Raw genomic sequence first — 23,278 nt, forward strand, 5'->3', positions numbered from 1 at the left:
AGCAGACGGACTGTCGGTCCCGGGCTGCTGAAAGAAGGGCGGGTCGAGGGGCTGGGAACGGAGACGGGGCTTACGGGGAGCCATGCGGTCTTCGCAGAGGCGCGCCGGGACGCTGGGTTCGCCGCGGAGGAGGAGTGGAGGAGAGCTGGAGCCGGAGCGGGGCTGTAGCCTGCGCGGGGAGCACGGCGGGAAGGCGGGGCGGCCTGGGCTGCGGGCCGCCGGCGCATGGCCAGGGTACCCCCCAGCAAAGGGTAAAGGTAAATCAAGGCGTGTGCGGAGACATTCACCGTCCCCTGCTACTGTAAGTGACTGGTGGCTTTCCGCCAGTACCGGCTTGTTGCGGGCTGGGCTCCAAACTCCTAGATACTGGTGGTGTTAGGTTAAGAGGGGCTTCTTGACAGTTGTGGACAGCAGGTTTTTTTTTTTTCTGCGAACGGTTACTTCATCCCCTTTCCCCTGTCCCGTACTAGATGAGTTTAATCGCTTTTTGCTTTAACCTTCGGGCTTTTCTGACTATTTCCCTATTTCCTTTCTTTCCGCCCCCTCCTTTTTTTTTTTTTTTTTTTTTTTTTGTGTAGTTATAATTAGGTGCTTAAACACTTGTTCCCCGGACATAACATTGTTCAGTAAACCCTTTGTTTAATCAGCAGCATCCCTGAATGACTTTCATCCCACCTTTCTCTAGCGTGGCCCTACTACTCGAGCGTCGCTCTCATTCTCCCCTCAAGCTGCACCCTCTTTTCCGCCTTGTTCGCGTCTGACTTTTCTCTAACCGGAGCGCTTATGTCCATTATGTTCGCCGTAGTGCATCTGCCGCCTCCTGAGCGCGCCCTGCGGGGTGGCAGAGGGCCGCGGGTGGAGGGCGCGGGGCTGTGCCTGGCCGCGGAGGGGCCGCAGGGCTGCCCGCCGCACCTGCGGGGCGTGGGGGACCGAGCCGCGCCCGCGGGCGGGGCCGGTGGGGGCTGTGTGGCCGGCGGCAGCAATCCCTGCGATGGAAAAGGCGCGGCGGAGCAGCCGGTGCTGCCTGGTGCCGGCCTTCCGCGCCCCGGGCTGGAGGGCGGGCCCTGCTGGGCTGGCGAGTTCCCGCGCTGGAGAGGGGAGCCGGCCGTGGGGATGGGGTGAGGGTGCGCGGCGCAACTGCTTCGTTTTATTTTGGCGTTCACGTCGCGCTGAGGAGTCAAGGGTCGCACTGGCGCGGCGCGTCCGAGCTTGGTCAGGCGGAGGGGTCGTCACCCCGTCATCTCTGCTTTTTGCAGGGAGCATGACCAGGTTCGGTGTATTGCCTGCCTTTTCAGGTTGCCCTGCCCCGGGAAAAAAAATTACCATTTTTGCCTTGAGTGCGTGGAGAGTGAGTTGATTTTGCTTTAACTGCTTGACACTGATGGTGTGAACTCTTGGGCAGTCAGGCATCTCAGTCCCTTTTTAAGCTCGTTACCCGCTCGGTAGCATCCGTTTAAATTCAGGTTTTACTTGTTAGAACTGGAAAGCTTGATAGTTACCGAAAAAAATTTCAGAAACCATGCAAAACACACAAGAAAATTTGTGTTTATAAAATAGTCTTTGATGATAGTTTATTCATTTGAAGTCTCTGAGACTAAAAGGTGTTGCCATATATTTTAAGTTTTGAAGACAGCCTTGGTTGATGAAGTTTACTAGTACTTAGGACGTCAGTGTCTTGTGTTCTTACAAGTGATACTGGATGAAGTTGTAGAACCTAATGAATTAAGTATTTCAAGCATGTGTGTATTTTCTTGAAAAGTAATGGATTCTCGATATTTTGCGCTGAAAAACTCCTTGCCATTTGACTTAGTTTTTATTTTGACGGAAAATTTTATATTAAACTGGGGGGGCATAGGAGGTGTTCCACTATGTGGTTGAGGAAGCACAGTGGTATTAGTTTTAGCTTTTGTTTTCCTTTTTCAGTTCCATGAATTCTGAATCCTGAAGTTACATTCAGGTTTTTTCATCTCTTTTCCCTGACCTTTCAGAAATGTTATATTAGCGGTGATAGTTCTAGCAGTGGACTTTGAACTTCGTTTCTGCCAATTATGCATAAATAATTTTGTTTGCAAATATAAAATTGGCAATTCTATATGCATGGTGTACAATGGAATATTACTTAACTGGAGAGAAATGTAGATATTTGAAGTTTTTACTGTGATATATTATTGAGGATTTGTAACTACAGACACATACTAATGACATTGAAACTGCTAAGGAATTTTATCAGATGTATTCAAATCTGACGAAACACATCTTTAATGCTCCTTCCAGATGTCTTCTGGTTGTCCTCACATTGCTATTTCTGCTTCAGCAATAGGTGTCTTTATTTTATGTGGTTTTATTGTGGTGTAGTGGTTGATCTTTTCCATGTGCAGTAGAGATTTTTAATTTATTTAGTCTTTGCAGTGGGTATGTTTTAAATATGCTTCCATTTACATAAATATTTTGCTTTTATTAGGTAATCATGGTAGTGTATTATTCCTGCAAGTAAATTTATTGCAACTGTATCATATTAATGTGACATTGATTTTTATTCTTTTTCCTGCATTCCTTTTAATTGCTCTTTTTTAAATGGGAGGGAAAGATTTACCTACTGCATTTCCAAAAATTGTGAACTAGCATAGTTAAGACTGAGCTAGGTGATCTAGGTAAAAAAAAAAAAAAAAAAATAAAGACAAGACAAAAAACCTTACAGAGTATGTTCCAGGTTTCTAGATGACAGTATTCAACCTACAGTGAAGGCTCAAGCTGAATTCTATGAAAGTCCTTATAATTCCAAGATAGATAGAATTTTTGAGAGACAGAGCTAAGCATGTTTTAGTTGGGGACTAGGTAGGAAATAGATGTCCTGTTCTAAAAGCCTAAGGTATAGTTCAGCTTTCTTGTGCTTCGTAAAATAAGTCAATGCTCCTGCATATGTAGAGTTAGCAGTTAAAAATAGTACAAGGATGCAAGCACAAGCCCATGTCTTGTAATAGCAATGCAGAAATGGTTTTACCTATAAAAGGTAAAACTCTTTGTCTTACAACGTAATGGCTTTTGATTATATTTGTGGCCAGTGATGTTCTTCATAGCAATAGAGCCGATTGTGTGCTAATGGATAGGCTCAATTTGTGATGAATATGCATTTCAATATTGCTTTAATGCCATCTTCACTTTTGCTGAAATGCATCTCTGATAGATGCTAGTGCCTTCAGAGGACAGTCAGTGTTACCAGCTGTTGCTAACATTTGAGAAGTATGAGAATGTTGCTTTAGCGCACAGATTTCTTTTTCTGACAGCCCCCAAATCAATTGAAAAATCATGACACTGTCCAGCAGGATTAGCTGATGGTGTTTTTGTGTTTTGACATCTGTAGTTCCATTTCTGAGGGAAGCTGCTACATGTTTTTTTGATCTTGGCTGTATAAAATCTACCTAATTTGGTGCACTCAGAAGGATTAGTTGTGCAGAAGCTGGCATAAGACAATTTGTAAGTTTTAGCTACTACAGCTGGTGGGTCAGAGCAAGATGTTTTGTTGCCTAATCCATATTGAAATTCTGAGAGTCATACTGCGAGTCTCTGGTGGCTGAAAAACACAAGTAGGCTTTTTGAATGATTCCCACTGAAGCTCAGACAATTCTGAGCAAGCTGCTTGTGCTCAGTAAGAATTGTTTTTGGTTTGTAGGGTCTCCTTGCATCTAATGCTTATAGAACAGCTAAATGCAATGCTAAATCTAGCAAAATCTGTGATAAGAGACCTAATTGCTAGTTGGTCTTCAGTGTATTTGGAAGAAGAGCATGTGTTTCACACAGACTTTCTGACCTACAGCTCTGCAATAAGTAGATCTTGGAAAGATGACCTCAGTGAAACACTTGGCTTTAGTAGTTAGTGTTTTAAATGGACTGCAGGTTTTCAGCTTTAAAATTAGGCAAAAGAGAAAACAGCTCATGGCAGAAGTCTGAAGTATGCTTTCTCAGAAATTGAGTTAAAAATTCTAATGCAGTGTTAAATTTTTGAAGTAGCTCACAGTCTAAATTTGACTTGGCTGGCAAAATATGTGAAGTTTTAAGAGCAGTAATTACATAATGTGGAAAATTGTAATGGGAAGATCTTACGTACATGTGTTTGAAAATTGTGAATTTTAGGAACAAATTTTGAAGTTTTCCAGATGGAGATCAAACTAACGTCGCACTGTTTTCTGTTTTTTCTGAGCCTTGTGGTACTCCTGTACTTAAGCAACAGGGGTTTTAATTTGTTTTGGTAGTCATAGTAAGTCCCAACGTGATGAAGGTTTGAAAAAAAGCTGTGGTTTCTTGATGAAAGTGGGGATGAGAGTTAGGTGTTTAAATGTGTGAGCGTGCCAGCCAAGGATCAGAATAAGAATAATTTTAGGCTGTCTTGAAATTCACATAAAACATTGGTGATACCAATTGTTCATTCCCTCACACAGTTGTGATACTGCTGATGGCTCAAATAGTCCAGCTGCTGATCAGAAACTGCAGAGATTCTTAGTGTAGAGGAAGCTGTAAGATGTTGCAAGAATGAGCGTCTTGATTTGCTGCAGTTAGCAAAGGAACAGGTATATCCACATAAAGCCACTGTGGCTGCCCAAATGATGCAGAAGCTAGAAAATACTGAGGTAATAAAACAAGGATTGTGTTAAGGATGTAAGACTCTACTTCTTCAGGTGAGTGTGGAATAGAGATAGAAGGAAAGCATTATACAATGGAAGGTAACTGAATTGCCATAACATACTGTAAATTGTGCATATGCAGTCTTATGAGTACTTACTACCTAAGTACTGGCAAAAGAGGGAACACTTTAGCATTCAAATACCTTGTGAGACAGTCTCCACAGAGGTAGGAAGGAGTGCTCAGGGTATCCTGTTATATTCGCTGTGATGTGTTGAGCAGCCGTTCTGTAAGTCTGCTGGCTGCATTTGTTTTCATGCTTTGGATGAGTTTATTTAGCTAAGTCCTTACTCTGATTTAGCTGAATACGCTTTATGTGTTTTTATGGAATGAAACTGCCATTGAGTGATTGCTGGAGTACTGATGTTCTTCTGTGCCTTAAATCTTGATGTCAGAAAAGAAGTTAGTAGGATTTGTTTTACAGAATGGGTGAACAGAATTTCTCTTGAAAATTCAAGTAAGTATTTAGAGGCAAATGCCTTAGTCACTTTTTCTTATAAGGGTTGAGAGAAGGAGATTCAGACATGGAATGGGAAAGGTAATGTAAATAGAACTTCTCTACCAGAAGTGTCCCTGCTGATTGTGTTTTGCAATACTGTTATTACATATTTTTTCAGAAGTAGAATTGCTTACCAGAAGGAGTGATTGAAGTCACCTTTTCTGTGTTGTTTTTTTTAATTGCCTGTTGCTTATATTGATGAAAATTTATGCAATATTACTTGGAAGGAGGTAGAGGAGTCAGGTCAGAAGATAGTTTAGATATTCTGCCATTTCCATCTAGCTGCATTGGCATGATGAGGTAGAGATTTGAGTGGGTTTTGCAGTTATTCAGGCTGTACCTGGCTGTCATGGGGAATAAACATTTGAAATGGACTTCTTGAGCTGGCTTTGTCTCTAGTTCCTAAATGAGTAGTAGATACAGTCCAAATATTCACGTTCATGGTACCTGAGTTTCTTTAGGGATAAATCTGCTTCTGAGAGTCTTGTGCTTAGACTTGTCTCTCAATATACTGGGATTTGGACAGTTTGCCGTGGTATCCAAGAGCCTGTTTCTGTGTAATGTTATGGAAAACTTGCTGTTAAAATACCTTAATGTAAATAAAATGGTCTAATGATGTATGTTATGGTAGTACCTGATGTTAATAATATAACTCTAAAACACCTTAAAGAAATGGTTCCCTGAGTTAGACTTGGTGTGGTGGATATCAAAATTTATTAATTAAATATATAGACAGCAGAAAAAGGGCACTCTTCAAACTTGGCCTTATAAGCTTGCTGCTTCTAGTTTTGTGTTTGTGGCATGTGATTTTTAGTTTCAGTACCAAGGTGGAGAACTTCTCCAAATCTTAGTTGAGATTAACTTATTTTCTGAATGCATTGTGGAAGTTATGGTCTTATCACTTACATGCTGCAGGAACAGCTGTGCCTGGACTTGAGCCACATCTTTGGAGAAAGATGTACTGAATGGTGAGATAGTTCTTGATAGTTCATGGAACAAGTGGGGTGAAGATGTACTTGTTTACCTACAGAAGTAGTTAAGGTTCCTTGTACCACTGTTCCAGGTGACCTTTGGGAAGTGTGTGCAAAGTGGTGAGGAGTAGGAGGAGAAGGTGGTCCCTTACATCTCTGGTCTAGTAAAGAGTGTTTCTCTTTAATAGAGAAAGGAAGATGGATGCAGAAGAGTCGGTATTGTGGCCATCTGTCTTGGCAGAGGAGAAGGCTGTTAATGGGGTATTTTGATTTCTGAAGTTCCTTTGAGCATATGCATATGTAGCCATTGCACTGAAATGGGCAATATATTGCAGCAATGGTAGCATATGAACTTTGTTTCTGTTTTATTTTTGCAATGGAGTCTTTGTTTCAGTGCCATCCATTGTGTTTGTCATCTTGAAATGCTGGAAAATTAATGCTGTGGCCTCTGTTTTTATTATACATTAACATTAAGTTTCATATGCATCAACCCAGCCCAGTTTGAAGGTAGAGCAAGATCTTGGGATTTATTTAAATTTTCTGTATCTGCTGTTCATCTCCAGTCTTGATCCCGCAAGCATACCTAGAGGTGAGCACTTACAGGTTACATATCACAGTTGATTTAAAAAAGGCTTTTAAATATTTTAAATTTAAATCCTAAGATCCTAGTACCTGCTATAATTGTAATTAAGGATATTATTTTTGCCTCTAGTAACACGTGTGGAAATTTCATCAGACATCCTGGTGTAGTCCATTTCCACCCAAATAAGCATTAGAAGCTGCTTTCTGTTTCCAAAAGAGGGAAAACTAAAGTCATAACTCTAAAAACACCATATGCTGCTTGTAGCAGGCTATGCTTGTACTGCATGCATGAAGTAGAAAAGAAATTAGTGTATTAATGAGTTTGACTTTTTAATTTTTATGTGCTTGTACCTTGAGCTACAAGCCCAAATTGAGGTCCTGACCTAAAACTGCTATTGCTAATCTGGCCAGAGCACCCATTCTGAAGGGAGCTGGAAAACTGCTGACAAAGTGAACTGCATAAAGTGAAGACGACTGTAGAAGCTGCTTTTGCATTCAGATAGCTAAACTGTGAAACTTGGCATAGCAATAGCACTTGCCTTGGACTGTATCCATGGTTGAGCTGTTGGTAGGCAAGATGAGAATTACAGCCTCATTAACCAGCTGAGTAGCTGAATTTTTTCTGTAACAGTTGAGCAAACTGAAAGAAAATTAAATGGAGTCATGCTTGTCTTTTGCTAAAGGCTATTTTTATAAGAAAAGTGGTTCTTGTAGTGAAGTTCCTCTGAACCAGTGCAGCTGAGCAATATAAAACTAGCCATCGTGCTGAAATTATAATGGGACTGTAGGTTTTCTTTTTTTGTGTTGAAAGTTTCATGTGTTTGAGATGGTGACTGTTTCTATGTTGAATGGTATAACTGAGATGACACATTCAAAGCTTTGAGCAACCTAATCTAGTGGAAGATACCACTGCTGATGGCACAGGTGTTGGAGCTAGATGAAGATTGCTTCCAATCTAGACCATTCTGTGAATCAACAGCAATTTTCTGTGCAAGTTTGGTAGTGTTAGAAGTGTAGAACTAGCTGTTACAAAAGGAGTAGACACTGCAGACTTTTGCTGTGGCAAAAATAAACCTGTTTTTCTTTTGTGGTTGCAGTTTCCTTGATCTTCACAAATGCTGCATGTTGTGAAACCAGGTGGAGTGAGGATTACTTGTTTTGAGCATTTTTATGTGTTCTGAAATGAGGAATGTCAATGTTCCTGAAGAAGTCCTAAGTCAAATTGTTTGTCTTTGGAGTTAATTTCATAGAATGATTGCATGCATCAGGTTTCCTGCTTGAAGGAATGGACGAGAACAGAAAATGAGTTGATACTTTTTACAGAAGGTTTTTGGTTTGGGTCTTTTTTTTAACTATAGTGTGCAGTATCAGGTTTAGCTTAGGTTTCTGCATATGAGTCTTGAGTAATCTTTATGTGTTCTGAAAGAGTGTCCAAGATCAGAGACCTAGTTTTTGTGGCTGCTGGTACTACTTGCTCAATTATTAAAATACTGAAAATTAATGACCATCTAATTGTAGCTGTCATCCTGTTTTATAAATGGCGTTGACTCACCCTTTTAAAATTTATGTATCTTTTCGTAACTTGCTTGACCTAAGATGGCTGTGTTGTTTTCTGTCTGCATACATCTCAAAAACTCTGCTTGTCAGGGTATTAGGAAGAGCTGTAGACATGTGGTATTCATTCAGTCCAAATTAGAATAACTGTGAGTAAACTGCTATCAAACACGGTACATGCAAGCAGGATTTCACATTGACCTACACAAAAGGATGTGAAATGGTACACTCGGGAACGGCATGATACTGAGTGGGCAGCTTCATGTGTATGGACTGAAGAGTTAGTTAATTCTTCTTAAGGAAATATGGAAATTGTACAGCACAATTAATAAATGGTAATAAGAGCCTCAGTTTCAAGAAACATGAAAAGTGTTGTGGATGTAGCAAAGAGATGAAAATACCTTTTGTATCTGAAAGCAATATGAATAGTTTGAGTGATGCCGAAATTTTGCTTGTTACCCAAATTTATGAATTAATAAAGCTAATGAGCCTTCTGATCTGTCTAAGGTATGCTTGACTCAATGTAACTTTAAATGTTGTTTGAAAACTCAGCAGAGATGGCAGCGATGCCAGCAAGGCTAGGGACAGAAAGCCCTGAGCCCTGGTGGGCAGTGGGCTGAATCGGGCCATAGAGACAGGGTGTGAGGGAGAGCTTTTCTTTCCACAAGACCGGCTGGGCAGTGTGTGTGGTGTTGTTTGCCTTCTTGGACAGTATTCAGCCCATACATATAAAGGCCTGAGCAATCTCACCACATGGCTGATCTTGCTGTGGATGGGGGTTGAAACTAGAGATGATCTGAAGTTCCTACTGACTCAAATGACTCATCTGTCTACCACTTTTGCCAATAAAACAAAATGTATTTACTGGAAAGAGAACGGAGGTATGGCAGAGTTTGGGTCTTAAAAAAAAAAAAAGAGCAATAAGCTCAGCTGTGGTTGAGCCAGAAACATCAGCAGAGTGAGCAACTACTGGCTGTTCTTATAAGTGCATTTCTAGGTGAAATTCAGTGGTTTGCACAGTTTTAACAGTTTAATGCACAGTTGTAACGCAGCTTTGACACTCTTCCAGTTCTTCAGTCTTTAGGTATTTGGGATAGTAATTGGACAAATAATATTACTAGCTACTATATGTTGCCCTTATGAGTCTACTTTACACTTAGAGCATATCATCAGTCAGCACTTTTTCAACAAACTTTCTCATCAATGGTTGTAGACCTAAATTTTTACTAATTCTTAGGAGTTGTATGATGCTGTTCTTTGAGAGAAAATAATTTTGTTGTCTTTTGCTCTATGCAAGTTGGCTTATCTAAACTTGTTGGCTTGTCAAAACTTGTTTTCCTAATGGGGATCAGCCTAGAGGGCACACACATTTAGATTTTAAAGTAGTCTCAAGAGTTCTCTGGGAGCTAAAAGTACGTACCTTTGCATGAACCACTTGAGAGCAGCAGGTGTCAGAAGGCTTTTCTGAAAATCCTTAAGGGCAGTTCTGGGCCAAATGACAATCCTTTGACAACTGGAATGTTTAGTATGATGATGTAAGTGATGGCCACTCTGTATAAGAGGTGAGATATAATAAGCAAGCTACTGCCCAGCAGTGGCCCAATCTGTGTCAAATAGAAGATACTCAAAGTTGTTGCTTATATAACAGTTTAGATGTGAGGTTTTCTGGCTTTTGTTTGGTTTCAGTTTTTTTGTGAGTTTGTGTTTTTTTTTGGTTTTGTTCAGGAAGTGTTGTTGAGGGTGTTTGGTTTGTTTTTGTTTGGGATTTTTTTAATGTGAATATTGGTTCCAATGACAAAGGTTGTTTTGGGCACACCTCTAGGAGAGCACGTCTGAGTTTTGGCCTTATTTAGACTTTTCAGAGACAGGCTGTATGATGTCCTGTGGATCAGGGTGCCTTGGTGCAGGTAATATCTTTCTTTGCCTGTTAGGACACCTTTTGATAGAGTAGGAGAAAAAATGTGGCTTGAAAGGAGATGAAAAATGGGAAGATGTGGCTTGTGAGTCAGGAGATAGAAAATGGCTGTAAAGATTGAAGTAAGCCTGTTCATGGAGCAGTATCAGTCTGATACATTTTATGTTGTGTTAGACTTTAATATCCCTGTTTACCCACATAGCTTCTGCATTTCGAGCTTCCTGATTTCTGGAAGTGACTGTGGCATTATATAGTTGAATGGTAACTTCAAGAGAGAAGGCAAAGGACTAGGTACATATATGTGCTTTTGTGCAAGAGGTACTTCTGTATGGCAACAAAAATAGTAATACCTTTGTCTAAAACTACTTTTAGCAATAATGTTTCTGTCACATACTTCTGCGCACAGTAATTTGTGAAAGGCATGCATTTTTCCCAATTAGCAATATGCGACCAATTGATCACAACTTGTTTTTATCAACAGTACCTGATTTGCTGTCCATTGTTCTGTGTTACAGTATACTGGGTGATTTTAGGAGGATTAGGAAGGAACTCCAGGCCATGAAAAGGAAGTGATAGCAGAGAGGGTGAGGATAGTAAATAGTTAAGGTATTGCTTCTGGCTCATTTATTTTAATAATTTCTAACTGCCCTTTTTCTGTGTGTACTCCACTTTGCTTCAAAATTGTTTTACCTCAGATATGAACAATTCTCTTGGACCTTGGAGGTAGAAAGGAATGCAGTGTTTCAGCAGCTTATGCCTTCTGTGGGGTAAATAGTAGTGGTCATGAAGACCAGCTAACTACCTGTGGGGGTGCAGAGGATTGGAAAACATGACTGAACATCAGGTTGTTTTTAATGTTCTTCACCTTCATACTTAAGTGTTCTTCTCTGCCTGCTGTCCTTTGAGTGAAGTAATGTGAGTGACCTCTAAAGGCATTGAAAAATAGGGATCATAGGACCGTTTGGGCTTGAAGGGACCTTTATTGGTCATGTACTCCAACTCTCCTGAAAGGAGGAGGGGCATCTTCAGTTTGCTCTGAGTCCCACCTAATCTGAGCTTGAATATTTTCAGGAATGAGACATCTCTCACCTCTGCAGGCAGTCTGTTACAGTGTTCTGACCATCCCTATGTGTCAGCCACTCCATACAGCTTGGTGTTGACAGTCTTGCACTTCTAGGACATTCTGCCTCATGACCATTTTTGCCACGTAGCAGTTTGGACTGTCCATGAATCAAACCCATAATGGTTGCTGTCTTATGTAGTCATGGTAGATTCTTGAAATGTATGGTTTTTTCCTTAAATTGGAGGAGTTAAGTCAATCTAAAATTGCTCATGTGGGACTGCTAGCAACTAGCCATTGCAGTGCTATCCCAGAGGATTGTAACCAGTGGCACAGGCTCTATTTGGAGGCCTGTCCCTACTGGTGTCTCCCACCAAGAGCGGGCCCAGTCTTGTTTAATTTACCCATCAGTGACTTGGATGAAGGGCAGAGGCCTCCTCAGCAATTTCACTGACAGCACAAAGCTGGGAGCAGTGGCCGATAGCCCAGAGGGCTGTGCAGCCCTTCAGAGGGACCTCAGCAGCCTGGAGAGATGGGCACAGAGGAACCTGCTGAAATTCAGCCAAGGCAAGCGCAGGGTCCTGCAGCTGGGGAGGAACAGCCCCAGGCACCAGCACAGCCTGGGGGTGACCTGCTGGGAAGCAGCTCTGTGGAGAAGGAGCTGGGGGTCCCGGTGGACAACAAGCGCTCCATGAGGCAGCAGTGCCCTGGTGGCCAGGAAGGCCGGTGACATTCTGGGCTGCATCATGAAGAGCAGTGCCAGCAAGCTGAGGCAGGTGACCCTGCCCCTCTACTCAGCCCTGGAGAGGCCTCACCTGGAATGCTGGGCTCCTCAGTACAAGAGACACATGAAGGTCCTGGAGCGGGTACAGTGGAGGATGACAAAGATGATTTAGGGACTGGAGCATCTCTCTTACAGGGAAAGGCTGAGAGAGCTGGGCCTCTTCAGCCTCAAGAAGAGACATCTGAGGGGGGACTCCATCAGTGTCTATGAGTACCTGAAGGACGGTGTCAAGAGATCAGAGCCAGGTTGTGTTGCAAAGCAGTAGGACAAGAGGCAATGGCCAGAAATCAATGCACAGCAAGTTCCACCTAAGTAAGAACTTCTTTACTGAGCAGGTGGCTGTGCTGAACAGGCTGTCCAGAGAAGTTACGGAGTCTCCCTCACATATTCTCAAGAGCTGTCTGTATGCAATCTGGTGCAGCAGGGCTCTAGGATGAAACTACCAGAGTAGAGAGGCTGGACAAGGTGACCCACTGTGGTCCAGCCTCACATCTTTGATGACTACCTTCAGTTAATGGTTTGGGCCTAGCACAATTAGTTACAAAGTCTTGTTTTCTTTCCCTTTCTGGTTCCTGCTTTTCTCAAGAGAAGCTTATTGCCCAGGATTTAATCCTGTGAGTCATTTTGATGCATTGGAGTGACCAAACAGATAGTGGTGGGGCTAGCAAACATCCAACTATGCAAATAAAATGTGTGAGCGATGCATTGAAGAAGCTTGTTCTGTCTGTGCAAGCTGCTGAATCCAGTCATGGACAAGTACAAAAGAAACTTGAGGAGCTTGGATAGAGACTGATATTGTAGGGCAGGATAAAACCTCCAGTTGCGTGGTAGTCAGATGAAACTCTTGCTTGTCCTTAGTTAATGCTTCTTCTGTGACCAAATGTTGAGATTGTTCTGCCACAGAGGCTCCTCATTAATATCTAGGAGAGATCTCCAATCTCATCCTTTCCAAGTAACATCAAGAAGGAACTGTATAAAACAAGTACTTGATCACCCTCTTCTAGACATGCCGGCATGAATTTTTAAGCATCTTTTCAGTCCAGTGAGATGTAATAACTTTACAACTTAATTAAAAACAGCCTCTTCTCAAAGTCCATTTCTGTAGCAAACAAGGATAATGGCATCAATATATTAAGGAGAGAGTGACTTGGCATGCTCTTGATGGCAAGCAGCTGGCAATCTCTGTAGCTCTTTCTCTAAAAGCACACTTCGTGACAGTTACTTGCAGTATATTTTCCTGGAACTGCTTTGTTTTTTTTATGAATAGTAAGTGCTTATGACTTACTGTACTGTATAGGTATAGCCAGAGCACAGCCTTTTGCTGGCTATTCAGTATTTTCCTGCTTTGAAAAAAAATTATTATGAAATTTGCTTAAACTAAGTGTATTCATCCTTGAAATCAGCAGTACTACTGCTGTGTAACGGTAGCATTTTTGGAAATGATGTAAAAACACAAATCTGTGTTTTCTTACCTTCTTTCTCCATATCACACATACTTGGGCACAAAATGGATTGTGTTTGCATGGGTTGTAGGTGACCCTAGGATTTTGCATGTTTCCCACTCTTTTTTGGGAGAAGCAGGTAGCAGGTGTTTTTTGAAGTTGTCAAGCTTATATGTCACACTGTCAACTTTGGAGATGAAAATAGGACCTGTGAGGACTTCAGGTGACTCTGTTTGCTGTGGGGCTTTCTACCAATGAGAAAACTATTGATCCTGCATATACTTTTAATAAGCTACTGTTGTTCATGTTAAGCTATCAGTTGTCTTCATTTTTTCATATATATCTTCTACTGAATTAATGCAAGATGAATGAAGAAGTGGAATATGCAGTGGTGATGGTGTTCTCTCGTGCGCCTGACCCGCTGTGTGGAGCTCCCAGAAACAGAGGTGGCCTCTTGTGAATAGTTGTGGCTTGTTCTGGTATGTGTTGTTTCTCCTCCAACATTTACTAAGCCAGCAAGAAACTGGTAAGGCTACAAAAGCCAGAGCCACTGGTTATGTTGCATGACTGTTTCTGCTTTGTTCTTCATGCCTCCTTGTGACATAGCAAAACCATATTGTATGCAAAAAATGAGTGCATTGAATTACCAGCAAAATTAAGCACCATGTTTGATTTGTTCAATTTTAATTATTTGCTTCTTGGTATGGGTCTATAAATAGACATATATTTTTTGGTATAGGTATTTGGTGAAGGTCAGGTTGTAGATCTTAAGCTAGAAGTAATTAGGAGATGTCTGACTTGGGTGGTATTACTGGGCTGTTTCCAGTCTTTTCCTTTTTTATCATTTTGTAGCAGTGTTTTAAAATTATGACATCCATCAGGATGGAGGGTGGTGGATCGAAGCAAAACTACAGTCAACAGGCAAATAAAGTCAGAAGTGCTTGTAGCTCCAGCACTGAAGAGGTGGCTGTAACGGAAAAAAACAAGTGTACTTAGTCTAACAGGTGCTCTGAACAAGAAAGGATTAAGCAGATGGGCATAGTGACCATGGAATTATTCCAGTATAACAGGGCTGTAAAACAGTGCTTTCAGAAGCTGTCTGTGGAGACTGATGAATAACTACATAGGCAAGATCTGATGTGTGCTGGGGAAAAATTCTAGAAAGCCAGAACAGTGATGATGAACCTGCACAATGGATCATGCAACAGTTGCTGTTGGAGGCAGTTTGCTTCTGCTTCAGTTCATTCCCGTGTGTGTTTGCACTTCTTTTTATAGCTTGCATACAGCTGTTCCTGAGCCTTGAAGAATTCAGTTCTGAAGCCCCTGTAAAGGCATGTCACATCTTGTCTGTCTGTGGTTGATAAAGAAGCTGTCAGAAACAGCCTTGAGGAGGTGGACTGTGGTAGAAATGTCAGAAAAGAACTGGGGAGGTATACCTACTCGATATTCAAGGAGTTGAATCTTTATCAAAAGTTTGGAAGCATAAAGCTTTTTTTTCCAAACTTTGTTGCTAATTGCTAAATCTGGTAATCTGTTATATTTGCATTGATTTCCTTAGAAAATGAAGGTGGTGTTGGCAGGACTCCTTTGAAAGAAGTGTTGTCTTGACACAGTTTTTGCATTTGCTTTCCTATTTATGCTGGTAACAGTGGCAGATCTATAAGCTTGAGGGGAAAGTGGGACTTTTTAGGAAAAAACAGGGCATTCTCCTGAGCATAAGTGGAATGCTTTATGTACTCTTGAGCACTCTGTTCTGATCCATGTTCTAAAATGTCTTTCATCAGATAAACTGAAGGATGGAATTGCATGTTAAGTGGAAAACTACAAATAGTTGTAATATAATGAGTTCATAAGCAGCATTGAGCTGATTTTAGAAGTAGAATGCTGGTTTGCCAGGTAGCTTTTCTGGAGCCTTTTGTTTAATTCTTAGTTTGTTTATGTTGGTTAATGGTTTAACACAAGTATATCCTTTGTTTTACTATACGTTAGTGCTTTCTCTAAAGGTCATTTTAAAGGTATCAGTCCATCCACAGGATGCATAGAAGATACATTATCTTTTTATCCCAACATTCATATGCATTATATCACAATGCTAGTTGGAAAATTGGCTAAAAATAAAAAATGCTAAACCAAAAAATTACTACAAGTACTTTGGTCTGAGAAATAAGGTCCTGGGTATTCCTTAAGGCTCTATTCTGCTTTTTCTCATTGCCTTATCTTGCCTGTTAAGCAGTATTGCTGTTGACAGAATTGTGGAAGGTAAAAGTTGATGTGTAGGTGTACCATAATGTATTCCAGTACCTGCAAATGCTTTTGAATATTAATAAAATATGATACAAGTGAACACTGTTTGTCATTACAGGTGAAATAACAGGACAACATGGAAACCTCTGAAAATATCTTTCTCTAGTTGCAGGAAAACAGGACACAGATGTGATGTACTGTTTTTGTGTTCAGTGCTGTTCTCATTGACTGGAGCTGATGCTAGTGGTTAACAGCCCTCTACTGCATACATTAGCTTTTTTAATATATTAAAAGCTATCAAAGGTATTTAATTTATATTCAAGACAAATGATTTAGATTGGCAGGCACTTCAGGAGATACTCTAGTTCAGTCCTTAGTTTAAGGCAGGGTCAGCCTAGAGCAGGTTACCCCAAACAATGTCCAGTTGGGTTTGGGTGTCTCCTGCTCTGGCTTGATGGTCTGTGTTCTCTGTGGATGTTGTTCTGAGCTTGTCAGTGTTCGCAGCTGGGGGAATAAGTTCTCATTTGTTTAAACATATGTTGTTCTGATACTGGATACCTCTAAAAAAAGTGTCTTAACCTTCTTTACTCCCCTCCATCTGGTATTTATATTGGTCTTACCAGTAAAGATCAAGGCTAAAGGTAGGCAAACTCAGCTTCTTCCATGTCTGTTGTCACCAGATTCTCTGCCCCATTCAGCAGAAGGCCCACATTTTGTGTACCCTTTCTTCTGCCTTGCTTTTCCAGACAGCTTTCTGAACCTGACATGTATCTAACAATGCTGGTAAGTTGAATTAACTTCAGCAGTTTTAAAGTACATATTGTGTAATCAATCAGCTTGCTAGCAGTTTAGAAAAATGGACAGAATTATTTGTCATCCCTCTGTATTAAGGTATAGGTGCTTGATTTTTAAAAGTTTTTGTGACTGGCTGGTTTTAGTTGTGCTTTTCACACTCTTAACAAAAAGATTGCAAATAAATTTCTGAGATATACTGAAAAATTAACATGCTTTTCATCTTATCTAAGAGTAGTTAATATCCTTGTGTTTAAAGATGCAACTTGGATATGCAAATAGTGTTGCACCATAAGTATTTACTCCTTTTTGTTTCTTCTGTAGGATGTTAGGCTATAGTTGGAGGCTTATGTGGTACATGTGCATGGTTGTGTACTCTTTTAAATTAGTGTTTTATTTGTAATTGACTTTCCTTATTGTGAGTTGTGTGACAGGCATGCAATACTTACTAGTGATCTGGTTTTGAAAAAGCTTTGGATGTGCAGTACCAGCTAAGTTCTTGTTTTGAGAACTTGCCTAAAAAATGTGTTTGGTTGATCTACATGAAGTTATTTTTCACCTTGTCAGTAAGCAAATAACCATCAAATATGTCTAGAGTTTGATTTTGATCTCAGATCTTTAGTGGAAAGACTGCACTATTTAACCAGTTGTTTAGATAGAGGGGAAAAAAACTCAACAAGTGTGGTTCAGAGGAGGAGTAAAATGTGTTGTCATCAGCAGCATCCTCTACCAAAATGGTGAAGAATTGATAGCTGAGTGAATTTGTACTAGTCTTGTTATCTGATACAATAGAAGGCTGTCTTGTTTTGGAAAGACAGGTGTGTGCTAAGGAAGGCAGGAGCCTCCCCTGAAATGGAAAAATGTAAACCCCTTCTCTCCCCCTTCAAATTGTTTTAAATTTGAAATTAAGGGTGGTTCTCAGGCAGAAATATGGGACCAGGAATAACAGTTCTTTATTAGGGAAGAACATAAAAATATAAGCAATGCAGTAGACCAGTAATAAACACAACCTGACACCCTGTTGGTCAGGGTGTTGGTGGCAGTCCAGTTGGAATTGTGGCTGCAGTCCTCCTGGAGTGTCAGGTGTGGTTCTGTTGTAGCAGTTTTCCTGTAGAAATGGTGTAGTCTTCCTCTGAAGATCCACTGGAAGAGGCAGCTGTTTCTCTGGGAAATCCAGTGGAGAAGCCGTGCAGGTGTTCCAGAATCTCAAGATTATATCTGGGTAGGAATGTTTGGCTCCTCCCTCTGGGCAGAGTGTTTTAAAATGGGATGCTGTAGTTCTTATCAGTCATGCAGTGGCATTCAATAGCCTGTTATCAGCAGATGTCCCCCTAGAGGAGGGATAGGGTGTGGAAGAGATAAGGAAAACTGCCTACTTAACAGAAGACAACTGCCATACAGATGGCAAATGGAATACAACTTGCTTGGCAATCCAGGGCAAAGTTATTGTTGAATCTCAGGGAATATTTTTGCCAAGCTGTCTCCTCATCATTTTTGCAGCCTTTAACTGAGCATCTTTTGAGGGTAGGAGATCTTCTATCTGCATAAGCTTGTTAGAGAAGCTCATTTCCACTGTGTTCAGGCTTTACTGCTAACATAATCCTTGGGAGTTTCAATCTGCTTGCAACACTGCTTGAATTACAGTGGAGCCTGAAATTATACTATGTGGCTCTTTTATAGAGAGATGGCTGTTTCTTTTCATAAGTTTGTATTTTAGTTAAGAGCTTGATGAAAGAAATACTGATTTTTAATATGGCTTGAAAATTTTGTCTGCATGCTGGCATTTACTTTTCCTAGTTGTGTTTGACATCGAGGATGTTACATTATGATTTTCTGTCTGTGAACGGATGTACCGGTAAAAATTACAGATAATACTAAAGGCACAAGTAATTTTCTTGTTACAGAAATAGCTAGATATCTTTTCTGAGCCAGTGCTCTAGTATCACTCCTCTATTTTTGACAAACTCAAGCATTTTATCATCCTAAATTAACTTAATTCTATATAAAGGACAAAAGTACTACTGATGAGACTAGAAATAAACTTCCACAAGTCGTTGAGCTCAGCAAGAAGGTTTTGTAGTACTTGTCAAAGTCACCCCTGTAAAAACCATAATGTGGTTTGAGTTGGAATGTACTTAGAGGTCACGTTGATGTAACCCCCCTTCCATGTGCAGGGACGCTTACCACTATACCAAGTTGCTCAGTGTAGCCTGGCCTTGAGCACTGCAGGGATGGGGCATTCACAACTGTGGGCGACTTGTTCAGTGCTTCACCACCCTCACTGTAATGGTTTTCTTCCTAATATCTAATCTGAACCTACTCTTTCAGTTTTAAGCCATTTACCCTTGTCTTGTCACTACTTGCCCTGCAAAAAGTCCCTCTCCATCTTTCTTTTGAATTGGAATATGAATCCCAATATTACCAGTTAGATGGTGCCTGGGCCAGTTCTGACCCTCGCTGCTGGGCCAAAGGCAGCACTGTGGTGTAATTCACCCCAGAGATACCTTGGCTGCTGGAGATTGCAGCAGGGCACTGAACAAGTCCAGGCTTGTCAGGAACTCCGTTTACCTCAGGAGAGAGAGCTTCTGGCGATGGTGAAGAGAAAAAGGAGAGGATTCTGCTGGAGGGTTATATCCAGATGTTTATTCCATGGTTACAGAGATCTGAACTGGGGCAACTGCTCCAACAGAATCTCGGCCGCATGGTCTGATTAACCTTTTAAGCTCGGGAACAGGGGAAGGGGAGGGGACAGGTGAGCTACCAACCAGGTGAAAGGGGCAGGGTCTCAAGGGACTAGGGACACCTATCCAGTGTCCCCCAGGAATTGACCAATCACACGACGCCTTGCTGAGATGTCACACTTAGCAAGGGGCGAGGGGGAAGGGAGAAGGGAATATTGGCACACCTGAGGAAGGGACCCGGAAACTAAAAACACACCACAACACTTATGTTTCTTCTGTAGGATGTTAGTCTATAGCTGGAGACCTAATGTGGTATAGAGTGCATGGTTGTGTACTCTTTTACAGTAGTAGGCTTCTTCTAAGTATTGGAAAGCTGCAGTTAGATCGCTCCAAAGCCTTCTTTTTTCCAGGCAGAGAAGTCCCAGTTCTCCTAGTCTTTGTAGGAGAGGTCCTCCCTCCATTCCTCTGACAGATTGTGTGGCCCTTGTCTGAAGTTATTCTGACAGGTCTGTGTTGTTCCTGTGCTGGGAGCCCAGAGCTGGATGCAGGTTCCAGGTGGAGCAGAATCCCCTCCCTGCCCTGCTGCCCACGCTGCTCTGGATGCAGCCCAGGGCACGTTTGGCTCTCTGGGCTGGGAGTGCCCATGGCTGGGTCATGCCCAGCCTCTCACCCACCAGCACCCCCAAATTCTTCTCACAGGGCTGCTCCTGATTTGTTCATCCCCCAGCCTGTGCTGGTACATGGACTTGCTGTGATCCAGATGTCTCACCTTGTGCTTGTTCTTATACCTTGGTATTGTTAAATCTCATGAGATTCCCACTTTATGACCTTGCCTGGGTCCCTCTGGATGGCATCCCACTCTATTTTGACAAGTTTAGCCATTGGGAGGGGAGTGGAAGAAAATGGTACAGTACACCAAAGGCATGATGATAGAAGTATCTTTATATCTCTGTGTAGGCTTTGTAGAAAATACCATGGTTTCTGGGCTATTACTGTGTGAACGTAGGTTGCTAGAAGGGTAAACAGCTGGTTTTGGTTGGGATAGAGTTAGTTTTCTTTGCAGTGGTGAGTATGGAGCAGTACTTTTGTACTTGTGCAGAACACAAGTACTACCACGCTGGTGAGGAGGCTGGGGGGGAAGATACCACCAGGACAGTTGACCCAGACTGACCAAAGGGATATTCCAGACCATACCCTGCTTGGTATATAAAGCTGTGTGAAGGGGAGGATGTTTGCAGTTACAGCATTTATCTTCCCAATTAACCTTTACATGTGATGGTGCTCTGCTCTCCTGGTGATGGCCAGCTTAGCTTTTGTGATGCAGATAGGAACTCCTGTGCTTCAACAGGTTTTGATTGAAATAGGTTTTTTTTGAATACAAGAAACAGCAAATGTCTGGTATCTATTTCCATAGTGATGAAAAGGTGATGATGAAAAGTAGAAGATGGGTTGAACCTATGTTAGGGTAGTCTTTCAGAGTAAGTCTACTAGACTTAGAGCTTCAGGAAAACAGGTCCAGTGAACACATCCAAACTTTTGTGACTCTTAAGTGTTAAGCTCAGAGGAGAACTGGCCATCTGTTTTAGGTTGTCAGTGTTTAAATAACTTTATTGTGTTCCAAAATTTTGAGTCCTGTGTACCAGTTGAGCTGAGCAGATGCAAAAAATAGAAAACAGAATGAAAATCACTTTGGCAATCTGTACAGAAATGAAGTGTTATGAGCTAAACAAAAGTTCCTATTTTGTGCCTTATGCCCATTAACACTTTCACTAAGTTTGAATCATTCATTATGTGAGATTTCCCGGTTGTGAGACAGTGTTACCCCTGTATGACGGATTGTGCTGAGGGGGAAGGTGAGTGTTTAACTTAGTGAGGCAATGGATTGAAAAAAATTCAATATAAACACACTTGAGTGCTACTGGACTTTTTGATACATCAAACGGACTCTAAAAACTGACTTAATTAACTGATTGGATAGTGTAGCATGTGTGACATACCCTGGCATGTTTGGGTTTCTTTTCTTTTTTTTTTTTTTTCTTTTTTTTTTTTTTTTAAGGTTAAGTTTCTTTTCAGGCACCGGGTAATAGGTTGCACAGCAGGCTGGGTGTCTGGTAGATCTGGACTTGGTGTTGGTGTTATTTTTTTGTACTCCAGTTGTTTCTGTATGAAAACAACTGCTCTTAAAGTGAGATTTTTTTTTTTTTTCACAGAGAGTAAAGAGGAGCTTTTACAAGTCTCTTATGTGACAGTTTATCTGCTTAGAATTTGAGGAGATTGTTGGTACTTGTGTATGAAAGATTAAAGGAAACCTACTTGAAGAAATAGCTTGTCTGTTGCAGAATATTTTGTGCCAGAGGCTTATTGGAGCGGCGTCAGGAAGCAAATGGTTTGCCATAGATTTGAGACATAAAACTGATGATGCTGGTAGTTATGAGTAACTTTTGATGCCTGTAGATAGCTGCTGGTTAACTCTGTCAAATTTGAAGTTTTTCATATTTGAGCAAACATGATACAGAGTTGGACTTGTGAAATCTTAGGTAGAATGAGTTGCCTTTTTGTTTTGTTTACAGTTGCAGGTGAGATGTCAGGGATTATTGGTATGAAAAGGCAAAAGAGAACTGCAACCTGAATATTTCACCTGAGAGTGCCTCCTAACAACAAGGAGGGGTCATTATCAAGCTGTGACGCTTAGCACAGTGCCCTAGGCACAATGGAGATCTGTGTGACAGCAGTGGAAGTACTCAGTCTGAGGAGTACAGTACTCAGTCTGAGGAGAAATGAGATTGTTGGACAAATGTGTCAGTAAAGTTGAACATAACATCTTGGGTATCTTGGATTTTGCATTGCTGACACCTGAAATCAGATACGTCTATATTCTGCCCATCTTTCGGATAGAGGTCCCTTGCAAGTAGGTCATGGTGATTGCTGTTCTGTTATTCTGGACTTTGCTAAACCTTAAAAGTGGGTAATGGTCTAGTTTTCATGACAGGGAAGTGTTTGAAATTATTTTCACCCATAACAAAAAGTTATAAAATTACTTCTCACTTAAACCTAGCAACAGTCTCCTTGAGTTACTAGCTCTTCAAAAATTGAACAAAATACTCTAATGGTGAAGTAGTTGGGGAGTGATAGTGGAGGGTTGAGTATGTTGCATTGCATTCTTAAAATTATGTAAACTTTAGTAAGGTGCTAAGGTAGCAGCTAATAGTATCTTACGGAATCTCGGAACAGTTAGTGTTGGAAGAGACCTCTGGATTCAGTCCAGTCCCAACCCCTTGCCAAGGCAGGGTTACGTAGAGCAGGTGACACAGGAGTGTGTCCAGGTGAGTTTGGAATGTCTTCATGCTTCCCTGAGCAGCCTGTTCCCATGCTCTGCCACCCTCAATGTAAAGAAGTTCTTCCTCATGTTGGGTTGGAACTTCTTGTAGTTTAGGTTATAGCCATTGCTCGTCATTATATGTTCGGGCATGCTGAAAAGAGTCTGGCACCATCCTCTTGGCACCCCCCTTTTGAGATATTTTTATGCATTAATGAGATCCTCTCTGTCTTCTCTGCTCCAGACTGGACAGGCCCAGCGCCTGCCGTCTCTCCTCATGAGGAGATGCTTCAGACCTCAGATCACCCTTGTGGCCTCTGATGGACCCTTTCTGATAGCTCCTTGTCTGCCTTCTACTGAGAAAGCCAGTACTTGACCCAGCCTTCCACATGAAGCCCCAGCTTCAACTAGGGCTGAATACATGGGAAGGATCACCTCCCACCTGATAATGGATAGGATTTTACATCCATTGACATACTTCCAGATCTTGCTTTCTTTCAAGCTGTTGAGGTAGATTTCTGTACTGACATTTTCGGAATGAAGCAGAGGTGGTGGAGTATCCTATGTCAGAGATGCTCTGAAGCTCTCTGGACGTGCTCCTGGGCAGCTGGCTGTAGTTAGCCCTGTTTGAGAGGGGCACTTGGACCCAGTGGTCTCCAACCCTGAGTGATCATTGTGTGAGTCTGTGGTTTAGGTGATCAGGTGTTCTGAGGATAGTGTAGTGATGCCTTACTGAGCTGAATGTCAGCTTTGGAAAACTT

The 23,278-nt window shown here is 41.5% G+C and overlaps 1 protein-coding gene across 13 annotated transcripts in view; it reads left to right on the forward strand.

Annotated features, from left to right (window-relative positions):
• ELAVL2 (ELAV like RNA binding protein 2) overlaps window positions 1-23,278 on the forward strand; it is a 114,072-nt gene that overhangs the window by 23,929 nt on the left and 66,865 nt on the right. Inside the window, exon 1 of one of the 13 annotated variants that reach the window (XM_064736843.1) lies at window positions 144-257. The exons of 11 other annotated variants lie outside the window; for them this stretch is intronic. The gene's annotated coding sequence lies outside the window, so the exon portion shown is untranslated. Of the gene's footprint in view, window positions 1-143; window positions 258-23,278 lie in introns of those variants that run through there. One more of the 13 variants, XM_064736834.1, reaches the window with a different exon arrangement.

This window comes from Zonotrichia leucophrys, chromosome Z (assembly GCF_028769735.1).
Source record: "Zonotrichia leucophrys gambelii isolate GWCS_2022_RI chromosome Z, RI_Zleu_2.0, whole genome shotgun sequence".
In the NCBI taxonomy this organism is placed as follows: domain Eukaryota; kingdom Metazoa; phylum Chordata; class Aves; order Passeriformes; family Passerellidae; genus Zonotrichia; species Zonotrichia leucophrys.